Here is a 21,672-nt window from a genome sequence, read left to right as displayed (position 1 = left end):
TCATTAAATAGTTCTTTTACATCTTTGGTTGGGTTAATTCTTAAATATTTTATTTTGGGGGAGGTTATTGTGAATGGGGTAGCTTCCTTTATTTCCCTCTCTGCTTGTATATTGTCAGTGTACAGGAAGGCGACTGATTTTTGTGGGTTGATTTTGTATCCTGCTACTTTGCCGAAGTGATTTATGATTTCTAAGAGTTTGGGGATGGAGTTTTTGGGATCGTGAAGGTATAGTATCATGTCATCTGCAAAAAGGGATAGTTTAACTTCTTCTTTTCCTATGTGGATCCCTTTAATGTATTTTTCTTGCCTTATTGCCCTGGCTAAGGGTTCCAGGACTATATTGAAGAGGAGTGGAGACAGTGGGCATCCTTGCCTTGTTCCTGATTTTAGGAGAATTGGTTGTAGTTTTTCCCCATTAAGTATAATATTGGTTATTGGTCTGTCGTATATGGCTTTTATTGTTTTAAGGAATGTTCCTTCTATTCCTATTTTCTCCAGAGCTTTTAACATGAATAAATATTGTATTTTATCAAAGGCCTTTTCTGCATCTATGGAGATAATCATGTGATTCTTGACCTTGGCTCTGTTGATGTGTTGGATAACATTTATTGACTTACGTATGTTAAACTATCCCTGCATCTCTGGGATGAAGCCTACCTGGTCATAGTGTATGTTCTTTTATGTGTTTCTGGATTCTGTTAGCTAGAATTTTCTTAAGGATCTTTGCATCTGTGTTCATCAAGGATATTGGTCTGTAATTCTCTTTTTTGCTTGGGTCTTTGCCTGATTTGGGGATGAGTGTGATATTGGCATCATAGAATGAATTTGGGATAGCTCCCTCCTTCTCTGTTTGTCTAAAGAGCTTGAGGAGTATGGGTATTAGTTCTTCTTTAAAGGTCTTATAGAATTCTGTTTTGAATCCATCTGGTCCTGGGCTTTTCCTTGTTGGAAGACTTCTGATTGCTTCTTGTATCTCGTTGTAAGATATTTGCTTATTCAGTTCATTTACTTCTTCTTTGCTCAGTTTGGGAAACTTGTATTTCTCTAGAAATGCATCCATTTCTGCTAGGTTTTCTTTCTTTAGAGAGTATAATTTATAATTGTTTGGATACCTTGGGTTCTTGTGATTTTTCCCATGGTATCCTTGATCCGATTAACTTGGGTTTCTTCTCTTCTTTTCTTAATAAATCTTGCCAATGGTCTGTCAATTTTATTTATTTTTTCGAAGAACCATCTTTTTGTTTTATTAATTTTACCTATGATTTTCCTATTCTCTATTTCATTACTTTCTGCTCTTAGATTGACTATCTGGCTCCGTCTAGTAACTTTAGGTTCCATTTTTTCAAGTTTTTCTGGCTGTTTTAATTGCAACATGAGATTATTTACTTGGTCTGTCTCTATTTTCTTGATGTGGGTACTGAGGGCAATAAATTTGTCCCTTAGGACTGCTTTTGCTGTGGCCCGCAAGTTTCTTTGTGATGTATCTTCATTTTCATTTAATTGTAGGAACTTTTTAATTTCTTCTTTAATTTCTCTGTTACTCAGGTGTTTAGAAAGTGCTGTTCAATTTTCATGAATTTGAATAATTTCGGTGGTATGCTTTGTTATTGAGAACTAGCTTGATTCCACTGTGGTCAGATAGGATACAGGGGATTATGTCAATCCCCTTGTATTTGCTTAAGTTCTTTGCATGAACTATGATATGGTCTATTTTGGAGAAAGTTCCATGAGCTGCTGAGAAAAATGTGTACTGTGTTGTTTTAGTGTGAAAAACTCGGTAGATGTCAGTTAGTTCTGCTTGAAGTATGGCCTCACAATTCAGTAGCATTTTTGCCAATCCTCTGGTTGGTAGACCTGTGGTTTGGTGAGAAGGGGTGTTAAAATCTACTAGTATTATTGTATTGGGATCTATTTTATTCTGTAAGTTTGAGAGTATTTGCTTAACATATTTGGGTGCTTCAATGTTTAGGGAATATAAGTTGATAATGATAATATCCTCCTCTTAGATTGTTCCCTGTATTAATATGTAGTGTCCTTCCTTGTCTTTTTGTATTGATTTTAATGAAAAGTTAATTTATCAAATATCAGGATAGCTACTCCTGCTTTCTTACTGGGGGCATTTTATTGGTAGATCCTTTTCCAGCTCTTCACTCTGAGTTTGTTTGTATGTTTGGCTGAGATGTGGGTCTCCTGAAGGCAACAGATGGGTGGGTCATGTTTTCTGATCCAATCTGCAGTTCTTTTTCTTTTGATTGGTGAATTAATCACATCAATATTAAGAGATACTAAAGAGAGATCCTTTGTGGTCCCTGTCATTCCATGTTTTCCTAAGTTTTTCTTCTTTCCTTTCCTCTTGTGCTTGCTCAGTTAGACTTCTATTAATGCCTGTCTGGGGAGGGTCCCCATTCCTGGTTGCTTTCTTCAGGTTGTGTTCCCCCTCTTAGTATTCTTTGTAATGCTGTTTTAATGTTTATGTATTCATTTAGTTTTTCTTTACTATTAAAAATGTTCATTTCTCCATTGAATGTGAATGCTAGCTTTGTCGGGTATATCAGTCTGGGTTGGCAGTTATTTTTTTCTCAGGGCTCGTATGGTACTTTCCCAGGCCTTATTTGCATTCAGTTTCTATGTGGAAAGATCTGCAGTGATTCTATTTTTTCCCGTTGTAGTATAACTCCTTCTTCATTTTTGTTGCATGCAAGATTGTTTCCTTATTATTCAGATCTATCATTTTTAGTATAATGTGTCTAGAATTGTTTCTCCTGGGATCCTTCTTTTTAGGTGTTTTATATACTTCTGTTATTTAGGTAAGATATTCTAAGATGGGGGAAATTTTCACTGATAATCTTGTTGAATAAATGTTGCATTCCCTTGCTTTAATATTCCTCACCTTCTTCCACTCCAATTATACGAAGGTTAAATTTCTTGGCACTATCCACTTGCTCTTGAATTTCCCTTTGGCATAATTTAAGTGATTTTTCCATATCTGTGATTTTTTTTGGCCCAGTTTGTGTATTCTGTCTTCTGTATCTGACACTCTACATTCCATTTTGTTCACTGTTAACTATGGCTTCCATTGTGGTTTGCATGGAAGAAATGGACTCATGTATGGATTTGATGTTGTTTCTCAACGTACTTATATCACCTCTTAGTGAGGTGTGTACTGCGTCTATTTTTGTACTAATTTCATCTCTTAGTGAGGTGTGTACTGTCTCTAGTTTTGTACTAATCTCACCTCTTAGAGAGGTGTGTGCTGCCTCTATTTTTGTACTAATTTCACCTCTTAGTGAGGTTTGTACTCCCTCTATTTTTGCATTTACCTCCTGTTTTGTACCCTGTATCTCTTTCAATATTTCATCCCTGTGTTCTTTAAATTTCTGGTCTATTTCTCACTTTAATTCTTGAATCATTGCATCTAGCATCTCTTAGATATAGTTTTTGTCTTCCATTCCTGCTTTACTCCCCCTGGGGCGCTCCCCTGGGTGGCTGCTGGCTTCTGGGGGTAGCTTGCTATCCTGGGTGTTGATAAACCTTGTAATTTTTCTCTGTGATTTTCACATGGGGATCCAGGGATTATTGAAGGCTAATCTGAAATTTTGTTTTAGTCAGTAGGTGTCTGTCTTTGCTTGGTTGTTGTTTCTGTGCTGTCAGAGAGAGTCTGTACCTGGTCTTGGTTCTATTGGGGGCCAACCTCCAGCTGCTGATCTGACCCACGTAGGGTTCTCAGCTCTCTGCTGTAGATCACTGGCAGTTCCTGCCTTTAGAATGGTTGAGCAGCCTAGACTGCTCCTGTTTACTCCTACAGGTGCTCTTGGTGAGTTAGAATGTACTGGATGTACTCTCCCAGTTGCTGGAGTCTGCTATGGGCGCCTGACGGTTTTTTGTTTTTTGCTTTTTGTTTTTTATTCTTTTTTTGCCAGTTGTGGGTCTGAACTCTGGGCCTGCAGCTCTTCAACTCAAGGTTGTTGCCCTACCTTTGAGCCACAGCACCACTTCTGGTCCTTTCTGCTTATGTGGTGTTTAGGAATCAGATCCAGGGCCTCATGCACACAAGACTAGCACTCTACCACTGAGCCACCTTACCAACCTGAGATGCTGACTATTATCAGTTGCTGGTGACCTGAGTTGTCCAATTCCCAGCCTGGGATATATGGGTCAGGTTCTGGTGGGGTTTGGACTTCTGGTTCTTTTGCCCTGGACACCCAGGTCTTTTGTTGTTACAGGTCTGATTCCCAAGGGGTGCAGATCCCTGTTTCCCCCCCTTTGCTGAGGCATATGCTCAGCTTCTGACTTCAGTTAGGAGGAGTTGGCTGTGTTGCTCAGGCACTGGGTCCCCAGGCCTAGTCCCGACCCCCTACCTGGGGCAAGCCTGTTGGACCTGTGCTGCTGTGTATCCTGCCTGGGTTACACAGCCTGGAGTAGGGTTGTTGTGACCCAGGGGTGCTGTTCCTGGATTGGATATTTAAGCTCCCTTCCAGGGGAACTCTTACTCTAGCTGGCTGGCTGGGTGGGCTCCATGGTCTGGTGGAGCTCTTGAACACTTCCCAGCTTTAGTGGGTCCTGTAGTCCCAATGTTGGGGTAGGAATCTGGGTCAGGATCTTGGGGTTCCCACCAGCTCTAATCTCCCTTGAGGGATACACTGTTCCCTGTGGGGTACTAACCCTGGAGCTAGTTGTTGTTTCTGTGTGATGTAGGTTGCTGGTTGCTGCTGCAATCAGAGTTCAGTTGAGATGGTTGTGGGCTGGGCTCAACTCTTACTAATTACTCTTTTCTCTCATAAGCATCTTCATCACAAAGTAAGGTGGGGTGTGGCTATGGGTTCTCAAACACCTTCCTTTCCTCAGTGCTAGAGCGCAGAAATGTAGCTTGTTGTCCCAGACATATACTAGTTATTGCAAGTAAGGGAAACCATTGGACCTATGTTTTGGGGACCTTGGCTTACTAAATTTAATATAAATGTTTCCTCATCTTTCCATTTCCTAATAAATGGGGCAGTGAAAAGGTCAAAAGCTATGTAAATATGACCAGATAAGATGATGTTAAGCTTAATGAACCTCAAGATAGGGACGCAAGTGGTCTTTTCTTTATTTCTATTGTTTCTAATGTATTTATAAGGTCTTATGTGATTTTTTTGTTGCCTGTATGTTCCTCCCCCATGGTATAACCCCTGTTTTCACTATATTTGGTGTCGGTCCAATTTTGGGAGGGAAGAAAAAAAAACAAGATGTTTTGATAGGGATACAGGTTGACCCATTGTAATAACAAGATGTACAAGACTCTGTTGAACAACGAAGTTTACAATTTAGGAGAGGGAGGGTGTGGGGGGAAGGGTGGGGGTTGGAGGGGTGAGGCAGGTGTACATGAGGAGGTGGGAGGGAAGGGATCCTAGGGGAAAAACAAAGAAGGAGGCAACAATGCTTGGTAAGACACGTACTCATTACCTTGCTCATGTAACTAACCCCTCTGTAGAGTATTTTCAAAATAAAAAACATACATATATATATACATACATACATACATATATATGTATATATATACATATACATATATATATGTATGTATATGTGTGTGTATATATATATGTGTGTGTGTGTGTGTGTGTGTGTGTGTGTATGCAGCTGGATCCACTCCTGTAGAAATGGTTCCTGTTCAGATGAATTGCATATTTCCATCTTCCTTAACCTATCTTCAACCTCCAATTTCTAGAACTCAGTTCTTAGAAGTGAATGCAGCAGATTTTAAGAAGATTTGAAAGGTCAAAAGATTGAGAACCAAGATTAAATGAGCAGCGTGCTTTCCTTGGTAGTAAAAGAAACAAATCAATAAGTAAGGTTGAGAGAGAGAACAATAAAGAGAGAACAAATAGAAGATCAAGTGTTGAATTTTGTCTTCAGTGAATCAAATTCAGCTGCACTGAGGTTCAGTTACAGGTTGAAACCCATTAATTGATAACAGAAATAATTTGGATAAAGTATGGATAATCAAACTCATATTGCTGCTGAAAGAATATATTAAAACAGTGTTTATAAAGTATGATATATAATATCTGGCTATTCCAAGTGTTTATTCAAGTAAATAATTGATTTTAAGATTGCAAAATATCCAAACTAGATTATATCGCAGCATGCTTAATCTGAACAAATAAGCAAATATGTGGTATGAGTGCATACATATTCTGTGTGGACATGCACATAGTTGTGTTACCATATTTATACATTGTTACATTAATATTATATATACACATATACTTCCCCTTTAAAGGGGGCCTTCAATTATATAAAGAAGGAGCAAATCTTTCTTCAGTTGCCATATTTTTTTAGTTACTTTGATGGCTCTTGTTAGGCAAATGTCTTTTGCTTAGTAGCACAAATAAGAGAGAAAAAGAAAAGGGAAAGTGAAGGAGAAGATTGTATGAGGGTCAAACTCATAAACTTGGAAGCAAACCAACATTCAAACTGTCTGAGCAGAAGCATGCTATGGAGGAATTTAATAAGGTTAACCCATTAAACTTTATGAAAACTCATGTCACAAAACAGAGTTAAGTGCTATGCAGAGAGACTAACAATCCAAAGCTGCAATTAGCTGAGCCACATCAGTGGCATAGATGATGCAAGCATTTCAGAGAGAAGAAAATTTGATAAGGCTTGTTGTACTCAGAATGGAATGTCATTAGCAATGCCATTTCAGCTATTCCAGGATGTCTATGTTTACTGAGCACGTGTTGAATAACACTGTGGCTCTAGGCTCTATAGTGGATAGTAATGGGAAAGTCTAAAGAGAGATATCAAATTGGATCTTTTCCTATAAAAAAAACAAAAAAACAAACAACAACAACAAAAATCAACAAATTGAGAGGTTCCCAATTGGTTCTTAAAAGCTATTCATTAAATGCATTTAGAATGCAAAGTAAAATTACTATTTCTCTAAGTAGACTGTCAGATGATAGAAAAAATCATAAATAAGCCTCAGAAGTAGAAAAGTTTATACATGGTAGAAGCAATTGGGCTGATCATCTTGCTGTGAAGATGAGGAAAGAAAATGATGACAGTGGTCATTGTAAGAACAATTCTTTTTTTTTTTTTTTGTCGGTCGTGGGGCTTGAACTCTGGGCCTGGGTGCTGTCCCTCAGCTCTTCAGCTCAAGGCGAGCGCTCTACCACTTGAGCTACAGCACCACTTCCGGTTTTCTGGTGGTTTATTGGAGATGGGAGTCTCACAGTTTCTCCTGCCCGGGCTGGCTTTGAACCGTGATCCTCAGATCTCAGCCTCCTGAGTAGCTAGGATTACAGGCGTGGGCCACCAGCACCCAGCATAAGAACAATTCTAAGAGGAAATAATGTATGCTTTGTGCTCATTAACTGTGATGGTTTCTTACTACTAAGTAGTAAGAAATGTTTGATATAATTGCATAACATTGCCTACATTTTCTTTCTTTCAGATAACTCACAGCATTTAAATGTAATAGATATAGTATAATAATTTTGGAATGGAGATTCTATAAGTATTTTTGGTTTATTTAATAGTTTGGGTGCCATATGTGATATGTATCTAAAGTATCTAACTTACTATATTTTTAGTTGAAGATGATAAAATGTGACTATGACACACTTGTATTAAATTTTGGCTCTGCTGCTTTCTGAATATATGACTTTGGGAAAATAATTTAATTTTCTGAACCCTAGTTTCTTGATCTATAGTTAGAATTAAAATTCCTACCCTGTAGAATGATTAACAATATAGAACCAATGTCCCATAACTTTCACTTATCTTCCTTCAAATGACCTATCAATCACAGATAATTTTGTATGCAAGTAATTTGAATATTATCAAAGCTCTTCCCTATATTTTCCTTTCCCACTTCCTTTTGCTTTCCCTTTCATTCTTTTGACAGTATTAGGACTTAAATCCTGTCCTGAGCTTGCTTGGCAAGCACTGTAATAGTTCTGCCAGGCCTCCAGGTCTCTAACTTTAGATTGGTTTGTGTGTGTGTGTGTGTGTGTGTGTATGTGTGTGTGTGTGTGTGTGTACCTGCATGTGCATTGGTTACTGTCCTTGAACTTTTCTATTCAAGGTTAGTGCTCTACTACTTAAGCCACAGTTCTGACATTTTTGGCAGTTAATGAGGATGAGAGTCTCATGAGTTTCCTGCTTGGGCTGGCTTTGAATCCTGATCCTCAAATCTCAGGATCCTGAATAGTTAGGATTTCAGGTCTGAGGCACTGGTACCTGACTTATAAGTCCTTTTTTATAGATAATATCTCATTTTTCCCCCTGGGTAGACATAATCTTATTCTTTCTGCATAACTGTCATAGACATGTGCCACTACCTCTGGCCCTTCATCGTCCTTCTCTATCTATGTGTGCAATGGTTGAAAGTATTTCCTTAAATTCATGTACTATAAGCTTAATTCAAATGTAATAGGATAGGAATATAGGTCCTAAAAAGGAGGTAATTAAGGAGATCTTGATCAATGTCACTCTTTCCATCATTCCTTATTCCATCCCCACCCTCAAGTTCAATTTTTATTTAGTATAAATATCCTGATTGTGTTTGCTTACCCTACATCTCTCCATTTGTATTCCTAACCTGATATCCGGAATTGAAATCCCCTTGTCTAACTACTTAATAAAAGAATTATAATTATTTAATTAATTTACAAAGAGGTAGTCATGTCTTACATGCTTTGCTTTCATGAATGGGTTAATATTTTTGAAGGAGTAGTTTATTCTGAGCAGGATGACATTAAACCAAGTTTGTTCCTTCTTGCTCTGTCTCATTCCAAGTTTTGCTTTACTACTTATATAAGAGATGTGAAACCTTAGAGCAAGTAACTACCTCTTTGAGCCTTTGAAGATTTATTTTCCCTATTAGCAATGGAAAACCAATCAGCACTACAGGGTAGAATCATTGAATTCAAACAGCCATATCATATAAAGCTTTTATGTAATATTGGTAACATAGCAATTTAATGGCCTCAATATCTGGAATCAAACTACATTTATATGAAAGTTTAGTTCTATTCCTTGGTAACCACAGAGTCTCTGACATTTTTAAATTATATTTTTATTATCTCTAGATTTACAAAAGCATTACCATTGAATAAATCAGTATATATGTACAATGCATCTTGACCATCACCACTTTCATCATTGCTGCCCATTCCTCCCAACCCAACCCTTCCCTCAATTTTCTTAGTTTTATAGGATATGTATTGAGTATTATGATTGTATTTTTTAACTTAGTACATCCATTTATTTGTCTTTAATATGTTACTAAAGTAAGGTCTGAGAAAGGAAGTACCCATATAGGAGAATGGTGTCCACAACTTACCGCCCAATTGCCTTCTCCCAGATTGAAGGCTTTTGAATTTAATGATAGAAAAAAATTTGGAAGAGATTCCAATCCTACTCTCAAGGTATGGGGTCAGCAAATATTTATTTAATCATGTAAAATAAGGAGTAAAAAGTGGAAAAGAAAGCATCCTGTGACATGCATAGAGTAAGAGTTAAAGAGCCAATGGGGGTCTATACCCTGAGTTATTTATAACATCTGAACTAAACTGGGGTGTCTGCTTTTACTTTTTCCAAGGTAAATGTGTAATATCTTTTTAATTATCCATTATAGTGTGTTGATGTTATCATCTTTGTGTGAAGACCCGGGGAGTTTACTATATACTTGTAATCATAGATCTCATGACATGGGTGTTCACTATATATAACTTCTGAGCCTTCTTTTTAGGTAAAAAAATACAAAATCAAGCACCTTTATTGGTCAACACTGTACTCAGCTAAGGAAATTTTAACTCACTAAACCTCTAAAGAAAGGAGAGTATGATGGGAAGAATATGTGCATGTGCTTTCTTTATAAGATTGGTTTGATCTTGTTATTCTAGCCGTCATTACTCTTATTTTTGCACCTGGCTTTCTTTCTAACGTTAGCTGATTCTTATATATCCTAGCTCTCCTGATTAAAACATGTGCCATATAATGGAATCAAGCTCATTAGATGCTATGGTTAGTGCATGATTTAATGCAGATAAAGAGCTCAGAAGTGCTTATTTTAGGGTACTTAGTCCTCAATAAATATTTGTTTTTGTTATTTTTGAGCTACTTTTTTGGTAGTTTTACTTCTAAAACTTAGCATTGTTTATCTTTGTTTTAAAAGGCCATGTAGGGGTAACAATGCTTGACCAGAAATGTACTCATTACCTTACTTATGTAATGGCAACCCCTCTATACAGCATCTTTACAATGAAAAAAGTAAAAAATAAAGCCATCTATTTTCTCTGCCTTATGCCATAAAATACTGTTTAAGTCTGAGTAAAGCTTACTACTTACTAACTTTTCCAGTACATTCCACCCCATCCCTCCCACTTGCCTTAAGACACAAACTTCAAAGCAGAATCCATGATAGCTGTGTTTCTACCCAAATGGAAACCTGTAGTAATGAGTTATTAATGGTAGAAGTTTCTGTCATCAGAGATTTCTACTTGCAGTAAGAGATGACCCAACAGTCAGATAGGATGCAGGTACAACAGTCCCAGTGCATCCATCATCCTAGGCTGGCTAGCTGGATATCAATGGCAGTGTATTTGAAAAGAGCAGGTAAAATGGCTTTAGGTAGTACATTGAGGCTCAAACCTAGGATCTAGTTCATGCCTGGTGAAAAATCCACAGGAAGAATCCACATTCTATGTTTAGAAAGATTAATAGAAAAAGGAATACAGGTAAGAATGAGTGGTACAGAGAAGCAGACCTAATATTTTAGAACTATCAGCAAATCAGAAACAAAGAAGTTGAAATCCCATTTATTTTGAAGAATGATTAATAATTTAGTAAGGAAACCACTGCATGGGTGGACTTCTACATTTGATAATGATAAGATTAATGTGGAAACAAATATGTCACTAGTAAAACTTAAAAAAAAACATTTCTTCATGTGACTATTGCCCATTCTTATTTTTTCTTCAGAGAATTTCTCTGTAAGTCTTTAACCCACTTATTTATTGGGCAGTTGTTTCTTTGAGGACTTGTTGCTGGGGAATTTAATTTTTTGAGTTTCAAGTATATTTTAGCTATGAGACCCGTGTCTGTTGTATGGCTAGTGAAGATCTTCTCCCAATCAGTGGGCTTTCTATTGATCTTGCTAACTATGTCCTTTGCCATGCAGAAGCTCTGCACCTTCATGCAATCCCATTTGTCCAACCTTTCTTTATTTGTTGGTTTCAGGGTCTGTATTAAGAAAAGTTTGGCCTGTGCCAAGGAGATCTAAGGTTTCTCTTATTCTGTCCTGTAATGTTTTCAGAGTGTCTGCTTTGACTCCAAGGTCTTTGATCCATTTGGAGTTGATTCTGGTGCAGGGTGATATATAAGAATCTAGCTTTAGTTTTCTTCAGGTGAATAACCAATTTTGCCAGCACCATTTACTGAAAAGCCTGCCTTTTATCCATTCTATTTTTTTTAGCTCCCTTATCAAAGATTAGGTGGCTATAGGTCTGTGGGTTCATTCCTGGGTTTTCAAGAATGGCCAATAGACACATGAAGTAATGCTCAACCTCTCTAGCCATAAAAGAAACTCAAATCAAAACAACATTTTGAGATTCCATCTCACCCCAATTAGAATTGCTATAATCAAGTACTCTAATAACAACAAATGCTGGAACGCTGTGGCCAGAAGAGAACCCTACAGCATTGTTGGTGGGAGTGTAAACTTGTTCAACCACATTGGAAAGCAGTATGGAGGTTCCTCAAAAGACTCCACGTAGAGCTCCCCTATGACCCATCAGTCCCACTTTTGGGCATTTACCCAAATGATCACAAACAAGACCATACTAAAGCTATCAGCACAACTATGTTTATTGCAGCATTATTTACCATAGCTAAGATATGGAACCGACCCAGATGGCCCTCAGTAGATGAATGGATCAAGAAAATGTGGTATATATACAAAATGAAATTCTATGTCTCCATCAGAAAGAATGACATCACCCCATTTGTTAGGAAATGAAAAGACTTGAAAAAATTATATTAAGTGAAGTAAGGCAGGCCCAAAGAAACATAGGTCCCATGTTTTCCCTTATTTGCAATAACTAGTATATGTCTGGGACAAGCAGAAAAGCTCAGATTAGATGATGTTAAGTGAAATGAACCCCAAGACAGGGACACAAGTGGTTTTTTATTCATTGTTATTGTTTCTAATGTACTTATAAGGTACCATGTGACTTTTTGGTTGCTTTGTATGTCCCTTCCTCCCCCCCCATAGTAGAACCCCTGTTTTCACTGTATTTGATGTTGGTGTAATTTAGGGAGGGGAAGGGAAAAACAAATTGTTTAAATAGGGATACAGGTTGACCCATTGCAACAGTGAGATGTACAAGATACTATGTCGAAAAATGAACTTTACAATTTAGGTGGGGGTTGGGTGGGGGTGGGGTATAGCTGAGGAGGTGGGAGGGAAGGGATGGTAGGGGAAAAACAAAGTAGATGGCAACAATGTTGGATAAGAAATGTACTCATTACCTTTCTCATGTAACTGTAACCCCTTTGTACAGTATTTTCACAATAAAAATAATTTTGAAAAAAGGCAAAATGAACTATGCCTGGAAATGGATCGAACTATCTGGTTAGAAAAACTTATACTTTTCTAAGCTTAAGCTTTATATTCAGTTTCTAAATCTGGATGGTAATAAATGGAAAGCTAACAGCTTAATATTTCTCTTTTAGAAAGTAGAAAACTATTAAAATTTCTAATAGAGAGGTGGCAAATATAGGAATGGTTTTAGGAAGCTGCTCTCTTGTGTAAACAACATATATTAAAGGTGTGAATACTTTAATACATAATAAATAATTCCATGATCAATCCAGCTTGGAGAAAAAGCTACTTTTGAGTTACTGAAATAAAAACATAAAAATTTAAAGATACATTTAGTTTAGTTTATATTTAAGATTTACTAATACAAAAACATAACAAAAATATACCTCTGTTAGTGTTTCTAGTAAGGAAATTCCTGAGAAGTGAATAAATTCTATTCTTTTGGTTGTTTAAACTTATGAATAACTCTTACATTAAAATGAGTAAAATAAATGTATCTTAAAATGTAATGAAATGTTGAAACAGCAACAAAGTGAGAATAAAATGGAGAGTTAAGATATGTGATATTACTGATACACTGTGAAACATAAATTAGACTGTGTTACAGAAGGACTCATCTATGTTATGAACTATATTGGTGATCTGTTAATGGGTGTTAGCCCAATGTGTGATTACCTCTCCCTTATGTCTATAAGGTAATTTTCCCCTCTTTTGTCAGTATTTCTCAGAGTAAGTTACTAGTATTTAATTTATCAAACAAACTATTAATTTACTTTTGGCAGTAAAACCTGTATATTATTATAAAAAGACTATAAACTGGCTAGAGTAGACTTCTACTTTATATTTCATAGTCTTATGCTCTTTTTCAATATTTCTTGGGGAAGGACTGTATAATGTGTCACCAAAACAAAGCCAAAAATGCAAAAAGTTGGAGATTAATTATAGGATTACAAATCAATGATGTTTACTTCAGCAACCTGGGAAAGTTTTAGATTGGCCATCAGCATTGTCATGATGGCCATATTCAGCATCAGACATGGAAGAAACAGCCAGACACAGCTCATAAATGAATGGCTGAGGGAAATGTTTGTCAAAGTGTAACACCTGTGACATTATATATCATATTGCAATAGTTTTGGCTCTCTAGAGTTAGGTCTTGGTAACTGTGTATTTAACAAAATTCTCAAGTGATTTAAATATATGGCAAAACTTAAAAATTTACTATTTTTTCTTTTTTTTGACATACAGCTTCTATCTTCAAGGGTACATATTTAGTTTTGGCTATAAATACTGACTTACTAGAAAGAAAACTCCATCTGATGTATTCAAAATTGCAAATGCCAAATTACGTGTATATGCATACTTGGGTGCAAATGTGCACATAATTTGTGTAAGGAACACACTTCACCAACTGTTAAACTGTGTCTTTCAGAGAAGGTTGATCTGTGTTGTACCAAATTTAATGTCATATTCTATGTAAGTGATAGTAATGGGTTAAGTAAAATGATCACATTTCCCAAGCTTCCTTGCAAGAGTTTGAAAACTTTCAAGTAGATTTGATATGAAATGGAGAGGAAGTATATATGTGCTATGTTGAAGACTAGTTTATAAAATTCTCTCTCTCCCTTGCATTTCATGAGAGAAAAAGCCTCCAATATGGAACATCGTTATGACATTGGCTTGTCCTTCTTTTCCTCAGACAACTATTTTATCTTTAACTCCTTCAGGCTTTTAGATATTTCTAATTGTTCTAATAATAACAGGAGTTGAATTTCCCATACAAAGTACTATTATGTGCTCCTTCCATCAGTGTTACTCTCAGTTCTCTGGAAACCATTCACCTTGATGAAATGTGTTCATTCCCTTGTCTAACAAGATGAATGCTAACTAGACTGACATACATAATGGACAATGAGAATTAATGACAACTATATCTCAACTTTTAACTAAACAGTAATTATTGATCATTAATTAAGGAAAAGCTGGATTTAAGCTGAGATATTTAAACAAATATTTTTCTAACTTTTTCCCGTCCTTAAATGTCTTTAACAAATTTTTAGTTCACAATTTTTTCAAGCATTTATCCAAAAGTTTACAAGTCAGGAAACAGTAAAGCCACTTGTATAAGCATGTACATTGCTGTGCTATTCACCATAGCCAACTTATAGACATATCACAGAAATCCTCAAATGGATGAATGGATCAAGAAAATATGATATAATATCATGCATATATATATACCTACCTATATACATTCATATAATAGAATTTTACTCATCCATCTGGAAGAATCATATGGTATCTTTGCAAAGAAGTAGATGGACTTTGAAAATGTATGTTAGGTGAAGCAAGTTAGGCCCAAGGAGTCAAAGGACATGTGCTTTCTCCAATATATGAAAATCAGTACTAATTTATAAATATAAGTGTAAACACATACAGAGTCATATGTACATGTACAAAACATTAACTAAAGTATAACTTAGGATGAAGAGAATGCCAATGGTAAACGCCTTTAAACGAATAACTGACAATGTAATAAAATGAGTATCCAAAAACTGGTACTTGGAGTATGTGTATGAAGGGGAATAGGGTCAAAGAGAAGGAAATAAATGAACAAAAAGAGGAAGGGTGGGAGAATGTAGTCCTAATATTAAATTCATATTTGTGATATGAAACTAGGGAAACTGAGGGAAGGGGTGAAGTTCAGAGAGATGGAGGAATTGATAGAAGCACTGACACTGATTAAAATGTGTTATACTCATAAACAGGCATGCTAACTTGTAACCTTTCATATAATTACTTGAAGACAATAAAATTATAATTTAATAAAGAATCTTCTCTTCCCATATAATCCATGGCATATTTCAGACTCCACATTTTCTTCATGCTAGATGGCATAGTATTTGAAATGTGTCCCTAGATATTATAATACTCTCATAGACTAAAATGTTTATCTCCATTTTCATTCTTTATTAATAAGCCTTGATCAAAATTATCTATTATACTCTTGCTACGTGGTTGCTCTAACAGGACACATTCAATATTTTATATGTCTGTATGAAATGCACCATGCAGTGAGAATACAGAGAATAAAATTCATTCTTTGTTTTCCAAAATTTCATCATGCCATGAGTATAAATAAATGTTTTGTAATTAGAAACAGAGATTAAGTGGAGACGTGTAATTCCTGATCAATTGATAGTGCTGTGTTGAGTATATATTATACCAATTTCATTTTGCGTTGGTGCTGTATGTTTATGAATTACACATTTTTGGCTATGTTTAGGTGTGTGTGGAAAGGCTGATAGTAACCAGAAAGCAAGGAAGCAGACAAGCAAGCAAACATACAAACAACAAAAAGGGGAAGGTGAATATTAATACCAACAGAACCAAGAAAAAGAGCAACTACATGCACAAGTAATGTACTATATATAAGCATAAATTTCAGAGGCTTTGCCAAGTTCCAATTCTCTAGAAACCCATATCTTGTGATTAATCCCAGATTAACTGATGGATAAGACAGAAGACACACGATACTGTCAACCTGAGGAAAGCCAGTTCCCAAAAATCCTTCTATGTGACCAAAACTATAAGAGCCTGAAAGCATTTATATAGCAAAGCCTGAACAGAACTGTTCAAATAGCTTGTAAAAATCTTAACATTAATGAATTAATTTTATACAAATCACTAAGAGATAATATGCAAGGTTATACACACATATGCAAAAATATGTTAACAAAAATATTGTATATGCAGAGATGGATTCCAATTGTGTAACTCCTTTGCAAAGTAAACTTAAATTTTAACAAAATAAATACAGGAAGCTTGAACTTTTGGTATCAGGGAGCGTGAGATTAAGGGGAGTGGAATGTAAGTGAATGGAGAGATAAAGGGTGGGTAGTCACAATATTAAATGTGCGCATGTGAAATGGAACTAGTAAAATTGAGGGGATAGTAGGATTGGGAGAAATAGGGAGACTATTTTATGATAAATTAAACAAGACTAAACATTCACACTATGAGTCCAAAGAAAAATACTGATAGGAGAGGATTACAAGAATTACAAGATGATTACAAAGGTTCAAGATTTATGTGCATATTGTATGAGTTTTTTTGTGTTTGTTTGTTTACATTTTTCCTATTTTCTTCCCTTTTGTTGCTGTTTTTTTTTATTTCTGTGCCTTTTGTCTTATATGTAAGTTTATCTGATTGAGGACGTGAAGGGGAAGCCCAAAAATGGTGAGAAAAGGGTGAACTACTTCAGCAGTGATATTCACTAGACACTATGTTTGGAATGAACTATATAATGTGGGGGAAGGGGGATGGCAAGAAAAAATACCTGGGAGAAAATGAGGGAAAGGGTATTCAAAAAGAAATGTAATCATTACCTGACAAATGTAACTGCAATCTCTCTGTATATCACCTTTACAATAATAAAAGAACTAAGATAAAATATATACCATAATTTGGTAGTTTAATGGATTTTAGTATATAGAAATAATGTGATAACAATAATAACATATTTACTGCACATTTACTGGATGTCTATTACTCTATATATGTACAATGAATGTCACCATATATAAGAGTGTCTCCTGAAAGTCATCTTGAATGTTAAATATTATCTTGTCTTCATAGATGTGGTAACTGAGACTCACAATAATTATCTGATTAACATGGTAAAACTCTCAGGGTCAAAGCAAGCATTTATAATCCATCTCCAAATTTATACCTCATGTCTCATAAAGATTTACAATTGAAATGCAAATCAGGGCTAACAACAATGTGTGTTTAAATGCTTCTTTAATGTTTTTCTCAAAGACTACTTCATCCTCTTCTGACTCTAATGAGTCACATTATCCTTAATTATATAGACATTATACTATAACATCTTAGATATTATCTCAATTTCTCCTACTTCTTTAGAGAAGATATACAGAGAAGATTTCATGCTTTGTATGAATCTATGAAGAAAGGGTGACTGGGCTTGAGGTTCTTGAATATAGGGTCATACAACTAGAACTGTCTGTCTTTTACCTAGGCAGCTTCAGTGCCCTTTATAATAGATGTGAGGTTCTAAGTCAAACAGATAATAAGGATAGTTTGTAAATCACATTAGTACTCAAAAATATATATTATGCACTTGTTAATGAGTAACTGCTTTAATGTAGTGATAGTTGAAGTAAGTTCAAGGAATTTTCTAAGGGGATGGTTTGAGTATGTTAATCTATAGATTAATATATATAACATCAGATGTTATTTTTGCTATGTTGAGATTGAATTTAGGGCTTTGACTTGCCAAGTAAGTTTTTTAATTACTTGAGCCATAACTCAGGTTCTTTTTTTTGCTTTTGCTTTAGTTATTGTCTGATAGGATTTTGTCTCTCCCCCTTCCCTTCTTGGGCCAATATCAGACTGCAGTCATCTAATTATGATTCCCAAGTAGTTGGGATAAAAATTACATACTACTCACGCAGCTTGTTGATTGAGATAGTGTCTACAAAATTTTCACTTGGGTGGTCTGAACCATAATGCTTCCAATCTCTACCTCCTGAGTCTCTGGGACTATAGTCATGAGCCACTATTACAATCACAGAGATTTTTCATGTACAATTTGATGTACATACACAATTCTGTGACTTTGACAAGTGTCAAAACCAATGGAATTAAGTGACAGAGTATTTGCCTCCATTCTCAAGCTTCCTAAATACCCTTAGGAATCCAACCCCCTTGCCTAACTGCTGAAAGTTAGGAGAGGGGATTGGATTCCTTTTATGTGACTATTAGAGAATGTCACAAAAATAAAATCATATAGTAGTGATCTTTGGTGTCAGCCTTCTTTAACTTAGTATAGTGCTTTTGGAATGTCCAATATTATTCCACATTATTACACAGAATAATTTTTAATTACTGTGTAGTATTCTGTTTTATGGGTTTATGGAAATTTGTTAATCTCTTCTCTATTTGAATAATGTGACCTATTTCCAATTTTCAATGATTATAAGTGAAGCTGTCATAAATCATTGTGAACATTTAGATTTGTGAAAATACATACATAGCATGAGATTTTTGGGTCCTCTAGTGCAATGTGTAGATGGTTGTTTCCCCTAAGGTGGAAGCTCTAGGCTTAATATGAATGTTTCAGTACAAGGTTCTTTCAGGGGAGTTACATTTGTATGAGATAATTTGGACAGAGTATGACAGGACTGACATATTTATAAAAAGAGAAAGGGACATTGGAACTGCCTTTTTCTTTCTTATGAAAATATAGAAATATGTGACCATTTGCAAGACAGGAAGACAAGTGCTTACTAATCACTATGTCCACTAGCACATTGACCTTGATCTTCTATGATTCCAGAACTGAAATAAATAATGTTGACTGCCTTAGCTACCTGTTTATGGTACAAAATCTGAGTTGACTAAGACATTTGAGTCAATGTTATAGATATGAAGTCTCCACTACTGACTCATGAGGTTTTTTTGGCTACACTATTGATGCTATTCAGTGATTGGATAGCCAGGGCATTAACCCTCACCAATCCATCAATGAGTAAAAATGGAGGGAAGAGACTCATTGGAGGCATGCCTTTCAAGGGTAAATCTTATACCGTGCACTTTCTCTACATCTTGAAACCATGAAGGAAGCAATGCTCCTTACCATGTTCTTTTAACATGATATTTCTACCTTGATAAAGCTAGTTAGAAACATACCCAAATATTCGCTGAAACCTCCAAACTTTGAGCTAAAATAAAGCTTTCAGCTTTTAACATATTTCTCTCAAGTATTTTGTCACACCAGTAAAAATCGTCCAAATGTCCAGATATGAATGTTCTTACCTTTAAGTGTTTCTATTAGACACCAATTTGTTTTCTTTTAGCAATTACATTTTATTTATACTTGATATGCTTTTTGATACTCAAAGAAATTATATTAGGCACAAATACATGCTCTATCCAAGATCTATCCAAATGCATGTGACAAATTCCTATTTGCAAGAAACAATTATGAGTTATTGAATTTTCTCCAAAATACTTAACTCATAAGTAGAAACATGATTTGCATGGTGAAACTTAAATATTTTATAAAGACAGTTGGAGTCATAATTAATCAATGAAGGAACTTAAAAACAAATGTGAAATTCATTCAGCTATTCTTTTTTTTTTTTTTTTTTTGCGTCCAGTCGTGGGGCCTGAGCTCTGGGTCTGGGCGCTGTCCCTCAGCTCTTCAGCTCAAGGCTAGCGCTCTACCACTTGAGCCACAGCGCCACTTCTGGCTTTTTTCTTTTTGTTTATGTGGTGCTGAGGAATCGAACCCAGGGCCTCAGGCATGCAAGGCAAGCACTCTACCACTGAGCCACCAGCTATTCTTTAAGAGGGCAAATATAACCATGCACATGCTACCTTTTAATGTGCATGACATAGATACCATAAATAGTAAAGGACATGCTACTATTGCAACTGTAAATAAGAAGAAATCAATAAAAATAGGAAAGGCAAAGAAGAAGGGAATAGAAGGAAGATGACAGTATTTTGTGGGAAGCTAGCCAGTCAGGCCTTAAATATACTTTAGATGTATTGAGTTATACCATGAATGAGTCATTGTCTGGGAAATAATTCAAATAAAAGTATCAGCTTAAACCTTGTTGGTATATGAATCAATCATACAATATATCTTATAGCAATCAGAACGGAAAGTTTATTTGGAGCACAATTGAATGTTGTAAAAGAAGGTAGAAAGAAAAGCAAAAAGAACCAATGGATGGTATTTGGATATACTTCATAGATTTAAAAATGCATTAAGCAGTACTAGTCAATGTATCAATAAGAAGATATTCCAGACTTATTTTACCCTGAAATAGAAGGAATTTGAATAGATCAATTGGAATATATTTTCTTATTTTTTTAATCCAGAAGAAAATCCTTAAATAATTGTTATAATATGTTATTCAGTTTTAAAACCAACTGCAGATACCAGAGACTGTTTTCTTCCCTTACAAGCCAAAGTGATGGTCTGTGTTGTGATAGCCAATGCTGTGGAATCTGACTTATTTCTGAAGTGACCTCTGCTGGCATTGAATTATTACAGTAATTTTCTAAATTGTTAAGGCTCAGTATATTCTGATGAAGATCTTTGCAAGATAATTTGGCATTTTTGGAAACTGGCATTCACTTTCTTTTGAAATAAATTTCATCTCTTAGCTTCAGGTGTGATATCAGGTCCTCCATTATATGGTCCATTATACTACTAACAAAACCCTAACTATACTTTCTCCATCTCTTTCTTATTACCCTTTAAGAGGAGTGCTTTTTTACCTTTGTGCATGTCAGTCTTCGTGCTAAATGTTACGAACCTATTCTTTCCAATCACTAGAAATAAGCTGGAACAAAGAAATGGAATCCTTATTTTATAGATGAGATAAAAGAGTTCTGAAGACTAATAATTTGTCATATGAAAGTTAGGTTAATGATTTGTGGCTTGTTTAATTTGAGTAGTCATGTCTGGCTTGCTATTATATTGGTGGACACTGGATTTTGCACAAAAACAATCATTCCTTCCTTCTTCCTCTGTAACATGCACCCTTAGAATTTTCAGTTGAATTTCAGAAACAGGACCAAGTAAATTTAAAATATAAAGATCAAATATTTGTATTGGATAAGGAATTTACATGTAATTAATGTAAGTTGAATTACATAAAAATAAAACCAGTTTCAATGCTGAGCAAATGGAAGATTCTGTCACTATTGCTTCAGAGCAGGTAATTTACTACCATCAGAAAAATTGAAAACAGTTTATGACTTATAAATGGCTTAACTTTGATGACTTTTTACCTTTTGATGGTGTTAAAACTATATGCATCTAGGAGAAATACCATTTTGAGTTTTAAATTTAGGTCCTTTTCTAGGCTTATGGCAGTGAGGTACCATGACCTCCAGACAACCAGTTCATTGCAAGAGAAAAGAGCTGCCAGTCTAAATGTACTATGCTGCTAATCTATAATGTTTGGTAGGTCAGGTCCCTTTCTAACATAGAGTGGTTTATTGAACCATAATTCCATAATAAGACCATGAATATCT

This window comes from Dipodomys ordii, unplaced genomic scaffold (assembly GCF_000151885.1).
Source record: "Dipodomys ordii isolate 6190 unplaced genomic scaffold, Dord_2.0 Scaffold126, whole genome shotgun sequence".
NCBI lineage: Eukaryota > Metazoa > Chordata > Mammalia > Rodentia > Heteromyidae > Dipodomys > Dipodomys ordii.
Note: the sequence above shows the minus strand (reverse complement) of the source record.